The sequence below is a fragment of the Uloborus diversus genome, chromosome 3, assembly GCF_026930045.1.
Source record: "Uloborus diversus isolate 005 chromosome 3, Udiv.v.3.1, whole genome shotgun sequence".
Classification (NCBI taxonomy): Eukaryota; Metazoa; Arthropoda; class Arachnida; order Araneae; family Uloboridae; genus Uloborus; species Uloborus diversus.
The window spans coordinates 82319934-82333203 of NC_072733.1; the positions used below are offsets into that span (position 1 = coordinate 82319934).

Below are 13270 nucleotides of genomic sequence, written 5' to 3' on the forward strand. Positions count from 1 at the left end.
CGTTTCATCATCAACATAAACTTTTTATGTCACTCAAGTTGTTGTTTTATTACTCACTACGTTGTTGTAGCCATTTCTGCGCTATAACACATTTTAATAACTGTGGAGATTCAAAATTTTAACTGCAAACTACTGTCAGTAATTCATTTTTTCGAAGAAAGCAGATAGTTATTATTTGAAAATACCAAAGGTGCAGTTCCAAAAGCACATCTGAGATATCACTTTAGCTACACTGCTTGACAATTGCTAAGGAACAAGTGGTTTATGCAAATTTGTACCTCAACCACCTGGCCAATGGAAATAAATTCTTGTTCAGATGGCGTAGTAGACCAAGACTCGTTATCTGTATAAAAGACAGTGCATACACGCTCAAAATTCGTACGTAAATTCACGCTGTTTGGTTTTTAACAAAAATAGTGCTGGATGTTAAAAAAGGTTTTTCTCTGAAATTCTGTTTGGTTCTTGAAATACTTAAGAGTAAAATGTCAGCAAGACATCATTTGAGTATCTACGATCGTGGACGAACGGTTGGACGACTGGAAGCAGGTCAAAGTGTCACCACTGTGGCTGCTGCAATGGATGTATCAAAAAGTGCCATCTGCCGATTAAAGACGGCCGCTGAAGGTGGAAATGTTTTGCAAAAGCACGCTGGGGGTCGTGGTAGGAGCACCACACCTTCAGAGGATCGCTATGTAGCCCTCGTGGCAAAAAGGAACAGAAATTTCACTCTTGGACAGATAGCTGCAAATCTAACAACCGCTACCGGTACACATGTTTCTGCAAGAACCATCTCACGGCGAGTAAATAATGTCGATTTGTATGCACGGAAGCTTGTACGTTGCATCCAAGTTCAACCACGCCATCGTCGAGAGAGATTACGCTGGTGTAAGGAACATGTTGATGGAATCATCAAAATTGGTCTAGAGTGATTTTCTCTGACGAGTCTCGTTTCAGTGTGACAAGTGATTCTGGTCACCAACTACTGGGGAGAGAGCGTGGAACACGTTATGCACAAAAATTTGTTTGCGAACGTGATCGGTACGACCCAGGCGTCATGGTGTCTGCAGGCATCATGCACACCAGCTTCACATTTTTGAATAAGAAAGCGATACGTCGCGAATGTATTGCAGAGATGTTATGCTGGACCATGTTCGTCTTTTTAGGGGGGCTGTAGGTCTAGACTTTCTCTTTACGGACGACGATGCACGGCCACACTGGAGCATTGAAGTGTCAGACACACTGCAAAGTGAAAACATTCTCCGTATGCAGTGGCCTGCTTACTTTTCCGACTTAAATCCGATTGAACTTGCCTGGGAGGCTCTTGGCAGACGTGTTGCGCGAAGAACCGTCCGTCCCAGAACAGTACAAGAACTGAAATCCGCATTGAGAGAGGAATGGGAAAACATCCCCCAAGCACTCCTCAAGAATTAGTGGGGAGTATGGAAAACAGATGTAAATTGTGCATCAGTGTCCCTGGTAATCATACATCATATTAAGGTACTCATGTCTCCATCATTCTAACTTAGATCATTTTTTTGGTATTGTATGAAAATCATCTAAGTAGGATTATTTTTTTATTTTTAAGTTTTTACTTCATTAATGCAGTAATATCTGTATTATTTTGTACTTATAATAAAGACACATCCTTCCTAGTAACTATATATTTCGTTCTGTTTCTTTAATCGTTATCTATTCTTAACTATTCCAAAAAACGTAATTGTTCCTCAGCAATTGTCAAGCAGTGTAGTTTGAATTTCCAGTTAGTTATTCTGTGGTATAAACCAATTATGTCGCTTAGTCACCCTTTAAACTACTGCATAAGAAGTGGGTCAGAAAATACTTTTTGCTGTTTTTGATATCGGCACAATTGAGGCATTTAGAGCTAAAGTACGTCAAGTCCACTTTAGCTCTGAACGTAGTAGGTTTTGGCAACAAATTGTTACGTTCGTAAATGAGGCGTTCAGAGCTCAAACGATTGCGGTCGAAATGGAATTGATCCACTTTAGCTCTGAATGCTTCAATTGTTGAAACCGAAAATATCTCAAAACTTAAGTTTTGGAAACAGTGAGTTAGTTGCATTTTGACGATCTGTATTATACTTGCACTTCAACAAGTATAAAAGGTGTAACCGGTCCAAATAAACCATAGTAATATGTTCTAAGTATTTATCTTATTGAAGTGACAACTTCTTATGGGGGGGGGGTAAACCGATTTAGTGACATAACGCGCGTAACGGCGCAACTCTCGTCTGGCATTCCTTTCGTTCGCGCATAAGACAGAAGCGTGCATGGTAGGGAAAATTTTGTTTCTTTACTCTTTGGGTCAGCTTTAAGCTTTAAGTAATAGTAGAAAAAGTAATAAAACTAACAGAAGATGAATGATCGTCACAACATAACGCAATCTCCTAAAGAAAGGTGAGTTTAATAATACAATATAGTACCAATAACATTGTAAACAATATATATTCAAAACAGCATTTAATCTTCAAATTTATTTTCAAAACAAAAACATTTTTGCTGTTAGTTATACTAAAAATATCTCGCTTCATTTAGGGTTTTGAACTGTGATAAGGTGTACATATTTTAAACGAACTTCATCCCCGCAGACTCCGCAACGCGGGTGTTGGGGACTGCCGAGAAAACAAAAATAATAGATAAACATTTAATTTCTTCAGCACAGAGTAAAATCTAAAATGTTTCGTAAGTTTGAGTCTTTTTTCTGATAAACGAAATATTTAGAAACGACGCGTCGTTTAATCTATTGTTTTTGCGTCGACATCAAAACTTATATTTACATATATATTTTTATATTCAATGTTAGTAGATGCAGTGTAGCAATGTTTTAAATTATAATTTAAATGTATGTGTGAGTATTATTAATATTTTTTAGCTAGTGCATACTTTAAGTATCGTGTTTTACCTATTATTCGGATTATCCGCGGTTTTGCTTATCCACGGTTACCCTGCCACCCTCTTCCGCGGATAATCAGGAGTTTAATATTGATTTTTATAATTAAAAATCAATAATATTGTAAACGAGAAAAACTCCGTTTTTTTCATTAATAGCATGATCTTTCAACTTCACTAAAACTATTTTTTAACGACTATTTTTAGTTATAGCCCTTTTTGTACTTTTCTCCTTGACTTCAAACTAATAATGGAAAATGAGCGACGGATCTGCACAAACCGAACAGTTATTTGTTGTCAGTTATGTATCCAATGAAATAAAACATATAGTTATGAAGTGATAATATTGCCAGCGACAACCCAAAAAGTCCACAAACACATTTGATCGATTACCTTAGTTAGAATTTCCGATTAGTTATTTCCTGATTTGAATCAAGTATGCCATTTAAAAGAATCCTCAGAAATTATACAGTGTGGGTAGAAGGTTTACTAATATATTTTACTATTTTTTTTTAATGATTCAAATGCTTAAATTGACAATATTTCAAAGCTGGAATTATGGTTTTAGTTATATTATGCTTCCACGCTGCTTATATTTGGTCTTTTGGCACATCAGCCTAAACGTCTAACCCTATACATAATTGGAATTGACCGCCACTTTTACTGATGGCGCCAAATGTCACTGTGTTCGGATATTTATGATATAAATATATAGTGAATTAGTTTTCAACAAGCCATGGAGCGATGCACACCTCAAGAACGTGGATTTATTAAACAACTATTAATTTGATTTATTTGCGTATGACTATAATGACTCTATGATTAATTTGTAAACTAAAGAAAAAATTTTAGGAATTATTTCCCGGCAGATTAAAAATTTATGTTTTCATAGTATATGAGATTGCATTGGACGGGTTAGAAGCTAAAGCTAAGTTGACAGGGCTGTAAGTAGAAGAAACAAAATTCCAGGTCCAGTTAAGTAAGGATTTGGATCTTTTGTTTTTTTAGTTTCTTTATTTAGTGTTGCAGTTGTGCAAAAATAAACAGTAAAGCATTTTGGCCAATAGGAGAGCAAATACATTTTCACTTAACTGAACTACTGTTGAGGTAAAAATGATCTCAGAAAAACAACCCTGTTGCAAAAATTTCCCCGCCAAGAAAACCTTTAACTCTTCAACACAAAAAGAAAGCCTTCATCCTAAACCCAAAAACCCTCAGCCTTAAAAAGTCATGATATCTAGTTTTCCCGCCAAGTATCTGCCAAACTATCATGCTCCCTGTTCTCCTCTTTCATCACACCTACCTTCCGTTAAAACCTTCTCCCACCTTCAAATCTTCAAATATATGGATAGATCCATTAAAATGTTTTTATCTTGTTTGGCGGGAAGCTTTTCTAAGTGAGGTGGTTGCTTAGTGAGCAAAAAGCATCCAGCCAAACTAGATAAACAATTTAAAGGATCTATCCATATATTTGAAGATTTGAAGGTGGGAGAAGGTTTTAACGGAAGGTAGGTGTGATGAAACAGGAGAACAGGGAACATGATAGTTTGGCAGATACTTGGCGGGAAAACTAGATATCATGACTTTTTAAGGCTGAGGGTTTTTGGGTTTAGGATGAAAGCTTTCTTTTTTGTGTTGAAGAGTTAAAGGTTTTCTTGGCGGGGAAATTTTTACAACAGGGTTGTTTTTGCTGAGATATCGCATCTTTTTGCATTCATATTATTTGTGTGTATTTTTAGAATTGAGAATTTCAAATCATAAATATTCAGTTGAAACCACGTTGTTTTGTGTTTTTAAGGAACAACAATAGCAAGCTTAATTTTACGTAATGTTATTTTATGACCAGAAAGATTCATGTTCGTTTGGTGGGAATTGGGCCGTTTAAATTTTATTGCAATTCTTGTATCCTCCCTTTTGCAAAGAAAACTGCTTGGATAATAAAATACTATATTTTAAATTATTTTGCTCTCAAGTATTTTACAAGTTTGCAATAAATTCTATTATAGTTTCTTTATTTGACGGATTATTCAACATTTTCATGAAGTTTTTTTAAAATGTTTTACAGCTTGCGGGGCATTTTAATCTACCTTTTCAGTTTTTATTTAATGACTTCTGTTCTTAAATTGCGGATTATATAACGTTTAAAGGGATAATTTTATTTGTTGGGGGATTTATCTTTCTTTTGATGGAACTCTTTGTCTTGTTTAATACCTAGTTTTGTTAAAAAGTTCATTAAAAAGATAAAATAACGTATGTTATGACCAAGCAAAAAAAAAAAAAAAATATACTAACTCATTAAATATTTTAAATTTGAATGTGTCAGAAGATGTTTTCAACTGTACTCGACGTCAAATCGCGGATATCACAATTGTGCCACAGCTACTGCGTATGAGCGCGGACTTCGCTCATTTTAAAATTCTTGCTTAAATTAATTGCAAAAATTTTGTCTGTTAAGAAATGACTGCAAAACACGGATATTTACACACGTATTTCATATATTTTCAATTCATAATGTGTTATGTTTGTGAAAAATGCATTAATTTAGAAAATAAGCAAACCAATAAATAAGTGCTATTTTTCGCTTTCAATTATAAAGTTAGATGTATCATATTCATATGTGTACAGTTACACATAATATGTCCCGCAAAATATTTTAATGGTTTAACCCCAGTTGTGCCGAAATTTAAAAATTTCCCCCCCTTAAACATATCAAAACTGAAAAACAGGAAGGAAGGAAATTTCGTATCGGCGAAACTAGAGAGGAGGGGGGTGGGAGACTGTATTCTAATCTCATTCATTAACTTGTTTCTCTGCTTAAATATAAACGAACAACATGGACTCTTAAAACAGAAAGCCCAATGAGCTTAGTCCGCGCGCATGCGCAATCGCTCTGGCAAATTTGTGATATCCGCGATGTAACGTCTAGTTGCAAATGTTGGATATGTTTTATTAGTCTTGATTGAATTTCATTTCTAAAGTTAACTTTTGAATAGCTGTTAGATCTTAGATCTATTCTAGCCTTGCAATTGTAGTCAGAGATTAACAAACCCTATAAGCTGAGAGTAAGTACATATGAATTTAGGGGAAATTAGTGATTTTCAAACTTTAATTGCTCCGGCCCATGATCTCACTGGGAGTTGAATTTTTTTATATGTCTTCAATGGCCCCCCCAAGAATATGTATACAAAAAATTATTACCATAGCCCCCCGGGGTACTGCTACAGAACACCAGAAAGGTACGATTTTGGGGGTAAAACAAGGGGGGAGAGGAGGGGGGACAAATGACACAAAAGACACATCAGTAGGGCCGGGACCACCGTGACAAAGCGCGCGCTCCATTCGTCGCCGCGCATTCTTTCTACCCGGGCTCGGAACACAGTTGAGTGAGTCACGCTAAGCGATCGAACGTTTTGCTTCGTTCGCTGACAATATACTCGATTGCAAGCTTTTTTTCATTGAAAGAGCAAATTAAATTTTCTTAAAATGTGTTTACCCATGAATTGTTTTCCACAGATTAAAGTAAAAAGAAGAAAGTAACAATAAATAATTTTGAAGCAAAATATTTTCTCAACAAAAAGTAAAATGGTGAAAATCTTCAAAATAAATTTTCTTGAAAACGTTGCTAAAAGCCTGATCATCCAAAAAAAAAAAAAAAAGATTTTTCAACAGAAACAAATTATTAATTGCATATTATACATGACAATACTATGAAAATGTGTTTACCAATAAATAGACAAGGTATTTTTTTTATTGTTATCATTATTATCTTGTAATTTAAAAATCAATATACATTCCATCAAACGTTTAAGATAATATCGATACGTTTTCGAGCCTTTTAGTGGCAACTCTTAATTTCATTAAAATATGTAATATAAAATTAAAAAACAGAAACAAAGAAAGGTTGAAAATGATGTCATTTTTTGATAGGTCTTAAGATAAAAATATTTCTGTGTACAATTATTTTGCACTGAAAACATATCCCAACTAAGCAAGATTGAGTTGAATGGTTTTTCAAGAATATATATACTAAAGCATATTTATAAATTCAATAGATAGGTCAAATTTAGAGTTAAGACTTCCTTTTGAAAGACACATGAAAGGTTCTCATATCTCTTTCTCTATCACACAGTACTTATCAGAACAATTATTATTGTAAAATAACCACCATTAGTTCAAAAAGTAAAAATAGTAGGTTAAAAAGAGAAAAACATAGAAAACGTTATATACTCATGCATATAACCAAAATAAATAAATTAAATAATTGAATATTTTACTAAGGAAATAAGAGAAAAATTTAGCACTTTAAATTCATTCTCCTATAATTTAAACCAAATGTGCAGCTAAAGTTTAAAAAAATATTTTTTTCTAAATATTCATTAAACATTGATAATCAATTGCAGATGCACCGAATATTCAGTTGATATTTGGATTGGTATTACATTTTTACTTCCAATTCAATATTTTAAACTTATGAAATTACTTTTATTCACTTGTTTATCCATTCTAGAAAGATGGCATTTTAGAAAGTAATTAACATTAAAGTTATTCATGTAAAACTGAAAGATATTTGATGTTGTAGGTATAGCACTAGATTGTAAATTGAAGATATAACTTGCAATATGCTGTCTGAGATTCAGCAATCGAATTCTTAACTTTCCTTTTAAATCGTTGCACAGATTTTTTAACTTAATAAAAACAATGATAATCTGAACGTTTTTACTAATCTTTAATGCAAGTGCAAAGCTGAATTTAAAAGATCGGAAGGATTCCTTTAAAAAAGCAATAGAGAGACTAACAACAAATTCAACCTGTAAGAAGTGTGAAACAACTGTCTTACGCAAACATTAAAACATAACCTTAATAAAGGTTACTAAATCATTTGAAGTAACATTTCAGATCACTTACCTTTAATTCAGTTAATCATCAATTCATTGCTTACAGAAAGGTGAAAGGTCAAACATTTTCAGTAACGGTCGTTGGAAAACGTAAAGCAAAACATTGGATTGTTGATTTGAATCTCAATCGCTTAGACTGTAGCGCCACCTAGGTTTTTCTCAGTTGTTCCAGGCCCGGAAGGACCGAAGAAAGCGCGCATTTTTGTCACGGTGGTCCCGGTAGGGCACAAGGAATGTGTGTGCGAAATTTCAGCTCGATTCCTCTTCTCGTCTGGGCTGTAGCCCTGTCAAAGAGAGCGAAAACTTTTTTGCACAGCGATTTTCTAACTTAATTCCTCTTCCCCCTGATGGTCCTGGGGATTGTATTTTGGTTTATGTCTTCAGGGGCCACTAGAGATTGAGTGTACCAAAAATCAACTCCGGGGGTCTTCATGGGGCTGAGATACAGAGGGGTGAAAAACCCAGAAAAACCCAACTTGTTCTTTCGTGTAAACTGTGTTCTTAGTCGCGTTTATTTTCTTTCGTTTTTTTTGGCGGTTTATTTGCCTTTGTTGGCTGCTGACTTTTGGTTTCCTTGGCGGCCGAGAAGCTCTCACGTCCCGTGATAGAGGTGCAAGTCGATTTTTATGCCGTAAATCAGACCAGCAGCTGGGATTGTTTCTCGGTTTAAATTCTTATAATTCATAGCAGTCTTTGAAAGAAACTGACTTTCTTTCAGTAAACCAATCGTAAATGTGAAAATATAGTGGTTTAAAATCATTTAGTTTAAAACAAGTTACAAATATCTTTCGATAAACGTTGATGCACAACAATTTAAAAAAATTAAAGTAGCTACGCTTAAGTACAAAGCTTTCTTTTAAATATACAATTTATGCAGTTTTGATTTTTTTTTTTTTTTTTTTTGTAAATGCAACAAAACTTTCAGTTACTAGAAAATTAGCATGACTTAAATCACTAATATTATTACCACGTCAACTGCATATTAAGAATAAAAAACCTTTGAGTCTCCTTAAAAACTGAAGCAAGTCATTGCAGATTATTTTGTTCGAGATACGTTTGGTTTCTTCATAGAAAAAGAAACAATGCATGCTAAGTATAACTTAAGGGCTCTAAAATGCGTTTTTAGCAAGGGTTTTTGAAAAAAAGATAAAAGGAGAAAGAATGAGAATAAATAAACAAATAAATAATAAAAATAATTTAGCTTTTCAATAACACGTTGTTCAATCGAATATTGCGGCAGTCTCAAACAAATCACCCGTCATCCTAAACTAGAACTGTTTTATAGTCTGACCAAATTAAACTTCGCAACTTACTTAGTCGAAATCAGTACTGTAATAAAGGATAGATATAGATCTAAAGTCAATTTTCAAGTCTATCGAATAGAGCATTTTTCTTTCAAACATTGAACTACTTTTGTACTATTTGTTTCAGGAAAGCACTCGAACTTTCACATAATTTTCCTTTTCTTCCACAAAACACATATGACGTAAAGATTTCGTCATTTTGTACAATTATTTTGTCTCAGTAGTTGAAGAGTTTCAGTATTAAGGGGGTCCGGGACACATTTTGAAAAATTTTTTATTATGTACTTTAGAGTTTTGAATTTTTTTGAACTGATTCATCATTTATTTAATAAGCAAAATCATAACATAAATATGAAAAAAATATATATTTTTATTTAAATTTAATTAGTTTTTTCCAAAAAAATGGGGTTGCTTTAAATTGCTATAACTCAAAATATTGTTGGTCAATTTTCAATTTTTTTTCAAAAAAGTATGCACAAATATCTAGGCTTTAATTTTTATTCGGCGATTTTAAAAATATTGATTCAATAAAAAATAAAAAATATTTGAAGAAAAATTTCGAAAATTTCGAAGATACTTTTTTTTTTAAAAATCATAATTTTTGCAGTAAACATTTTTTTCAAATTCGCCGAATAAAAATTAAAGTAAATTGATTGAAAAAGATATGCTCCAAGTTTCATTACTTTATCTCTATCGGTTCCTGACTTATAAGAGTTTGAATGCAAGAAATCGGGAAAAATTGCATCATGGAGAAAAACGCGTTTAAAGTTTTAAAGTTATGTACACAGTCGTTAGATGCATGCAACAAAAATAACTATAACTTTCGTTCTATTTAAGGTAGAAACAAGATTCAAACGTCCTCTTAAGCAGAAAAAAACGGAGCAATTTTTCAAATTATAAAAAAAAATTGCAAAATTTGAGGATTTTTGTGTCCCGGACCCCCTTAAGACATTTTCCTTTTCTTCCCAGTTTATGGGACGTTGGTTTCAAATTGAAGCAACTGCTGAAGTGGACATAGTTACTTTAAGATGCTTGAAATTTTCAGTAGAAAGCAAGGACAAACTGAAGGCCAGCCTTCTTCATAAATACGTCTCCATTCTTACGTAAGTTAAAGCATGAATTTCACTTTAATTTTGAAAATCAAAAAAGCTGGTATGATTCATAACTCAACATGAAAGAACTTATTACTTCGCAATGTCTTTTGAGATTTCAACTTGCGAAGAATTGCCTTTTCACATTGATTTTTACTTATCAGTGTCTATAAACATTGTATGCTTTTTATATATAGTGTTTTTGCATTTCATAAGCATACAATTACTCAAGATTCAACCGAACGTATCAACTGGCTCTAAAAAGTGCTAAACCACCATTATGGTGGTGAGAGGAGGTAAGGATGATCTGTTGAGTTAAGAAAATTGAAAGTTGTTCTCTTTTGCGAGATAGGAAACGCTGCTTCATTTTTCCACCTGTCCTGTAATTTGGTGTAAAGTCCGACATCCACAGTACACACATGCCATAAGAATCCGTTTACAGGGTACCGCAGGCAGACTTACCTGACCTCGAGACAATACGGTCGCCTGTTTTGAAAGTAGAAATTGAAAGTAGAAGTTTCGCCAAAAACTATGAATTTTCCTTTTTATCCCCCCCCCCTCTCTCGGTGTATATCGATACTTGTATGCAAGCATACATGATGCGTCTAAAATGAGGCGAGAGATTTCAGGAGAGGTAGATAGCACCTAAAGAACTGATATTAATGCACTGGAGCCCATAACCAAGATCATCAATGCAATGAGGTAGCGGAGTTAGAAGACCTGAAGGAAAAGGATAGAGTGTTTAATGAAAAGACATTAATTAGCTCAAAAGGCATACTGGATAAATAAAGTTCAGTGTACTACAGTATATACTTGAAGTTAACATCGTTAATCTTCCATAATATTCATACATATAAATTTAATCTCTTGGACTATACGCGGCAACGTAGCGGTCCGTCTGTATCATATACGCCGCACACTGGGGCAAGTGTATCGAGAGGTTGGACATTTCAGTAAAACCAATCTCAGCAAAAACAACTCCGTTGTAAAAATTTCCCCGCCAAGAAAACTTTTAACTCTTCCCCCCAAAAAGAAAAGCCTTCATTCCAAACCCAAAAACTCTCAGCCTTAAAAAGTCATGATATCTAGTTTGCCCGCCAAGTATTTGCCAAACTATCATCCTCCCTGTTCTCCTTTTTTATCACACCTACTTCCATTAGAACCTCCTCCTACCTTCAACTCCTCAGAAATATGGATGGATCCTTTAAATTGTTTATCTTGTTTGGCGGGAAGCTTTTCTAATTGAGGTGGTTGCTTGGTGAGCAAAAAGCTTCCCGCCAAATAAGATATACAATTTAAAGGATCCATCCAAATTTCTGAGGATTTGAAGGTGGGAGGAGGTTCTAACGGAAGTAGGTGTGATGAAAGAGGAGAACAGGGAGGATGATAGTTTGGCAGATACTTGGCGGGCAAACTAGATATCATGACTTTTTAAGGCTGAGCTGAGAGTTTTTGGGTTTAGGATGAAGGCTTTCCTTTTTGTGGGGAAGAGTTAAAGGTTTTCTTGGAGGGGATATTTTTACAACAGGGTTGTTTTTGCTGAGATTTATCCCATCTTTTTGCATTGATATTATTACTGTGTCTGTATTTTTAGAATTGAGAATTTCAAGTCATAAATATTCAATTGAAACAACGTTGTTTTGTGTTTTTAAGGAACAATAATGGCAAGCTTAATTTTACGTCGTGTTATTTTCTGACTAGTACGATTCTATGTTCGTTTGGTGAGAAATGGCCGTTTAAATTTTATTGCAATCCTTTTATCATTTCTGTTGCAAAGAAAACTGCTTGGATAATAAAATATTATATTTTAAATTATTTGTTTTCGAGTATTTTACAACTTCGCAATAAATTCTATTACAGTTTCTTTATTTGACAGATTATTCAACATTTTCATGAAGGTTTCTTTAAACGTTTTACAGCATGCGGGCTATTTTAATCTAGCTTTTCATTTTTTTATTAAATGACTTTTTTTCTTTAATCGTGGATTATTTTAGGTTTTATGGGATAATTTTAATTGTGTGTTTGGTGATTTATCTTTCTCTTGATGGAAGTGTTTGTCTTGTTTAATACCTAGTTTTGTTTAAAAGTTCATTAAAAAGACGAAATAACGCATGTTATCACCAAGCAAAAAAAAAAAAAAAAGCCATTAAATATTTTTAATTTTAATGTGTCAGAAGATGTATGCAACTGTGCTCTATGTTAAATCGCGGACATCACAAATTTGCCACAGCGACTGCTTATGAGCGCGGACTTAGCTCATTTCAAAAGTCGTGCTTAAATTAATTACAAAAATTTTGTCTGTTAACAAATTACTGCAAAACACTGATATCCACACACATATTTCATATATTTCAATTCATAATGTGCTATGTTGGAAAAATGCATTAATTTAGAAAATAAGCAAACCAATAAATAAAGTGCTATTTTTCGCTTTCAATTATAAAGTTAGATGTATTATATCCATATGCGTACAGTTACATATAATATGTCATGCAAAATATTTTCATAGTTTAACCCGAGTTTCGCCGACATTTAAAATTTCATCCCCCTTAAATACATCAAAACTGAAAAACAGGAAAGAAATTAAAATAGTATCGGCGAAACTGGGGGGAGGGGGAGGGGGAGGGGGTCTGAATTCTAATCTCATTCATTAATTTGTTTCTCTACTTAAATATAAAGAAATAACATGGAATTTTAAAACAGAAAGCCCAATGAGCTGAGTCAGCGCGCATGCGCATTCGCTGTGGCAAATTTGTGATATCTGCGATGCAACGTCTAATTGCAACTGTTGAATCTGTTTTATTAGTCTTGATTGAATTTCATTTGCAAAGACAACTTTTGAATTATTGTTAGATCTTAGATCTGTTCTTGCCTTGCAATTGAAGTCAGAAATTAACAAACCCTATAAGCTGAGAGTAAGTACATATGAATTTAGGGGAAATTAGTGATTTTCAAACTTTAATTACTCCGGCCCATGATGTCCCTGGGGTTTGAGTTTTTGTGTATGTCCTCAATGCCCCCCCCCCAAGAATATGTATACAAAAAATTATTACCATACCCCCCCCCGGGGGGCT

General features: G+C 33.9%; 1 pseudogene; it reads left to right on the top strand.

Annotated features, from left to right (window-relative positions):
- The window catches only part of LOC129218826 (apolipoprotein D-like), an 82257-nt pseudogene that overhangs the window by 13568 nt on the left and 55419 nt on the right, over positions 1-13270 (top strand).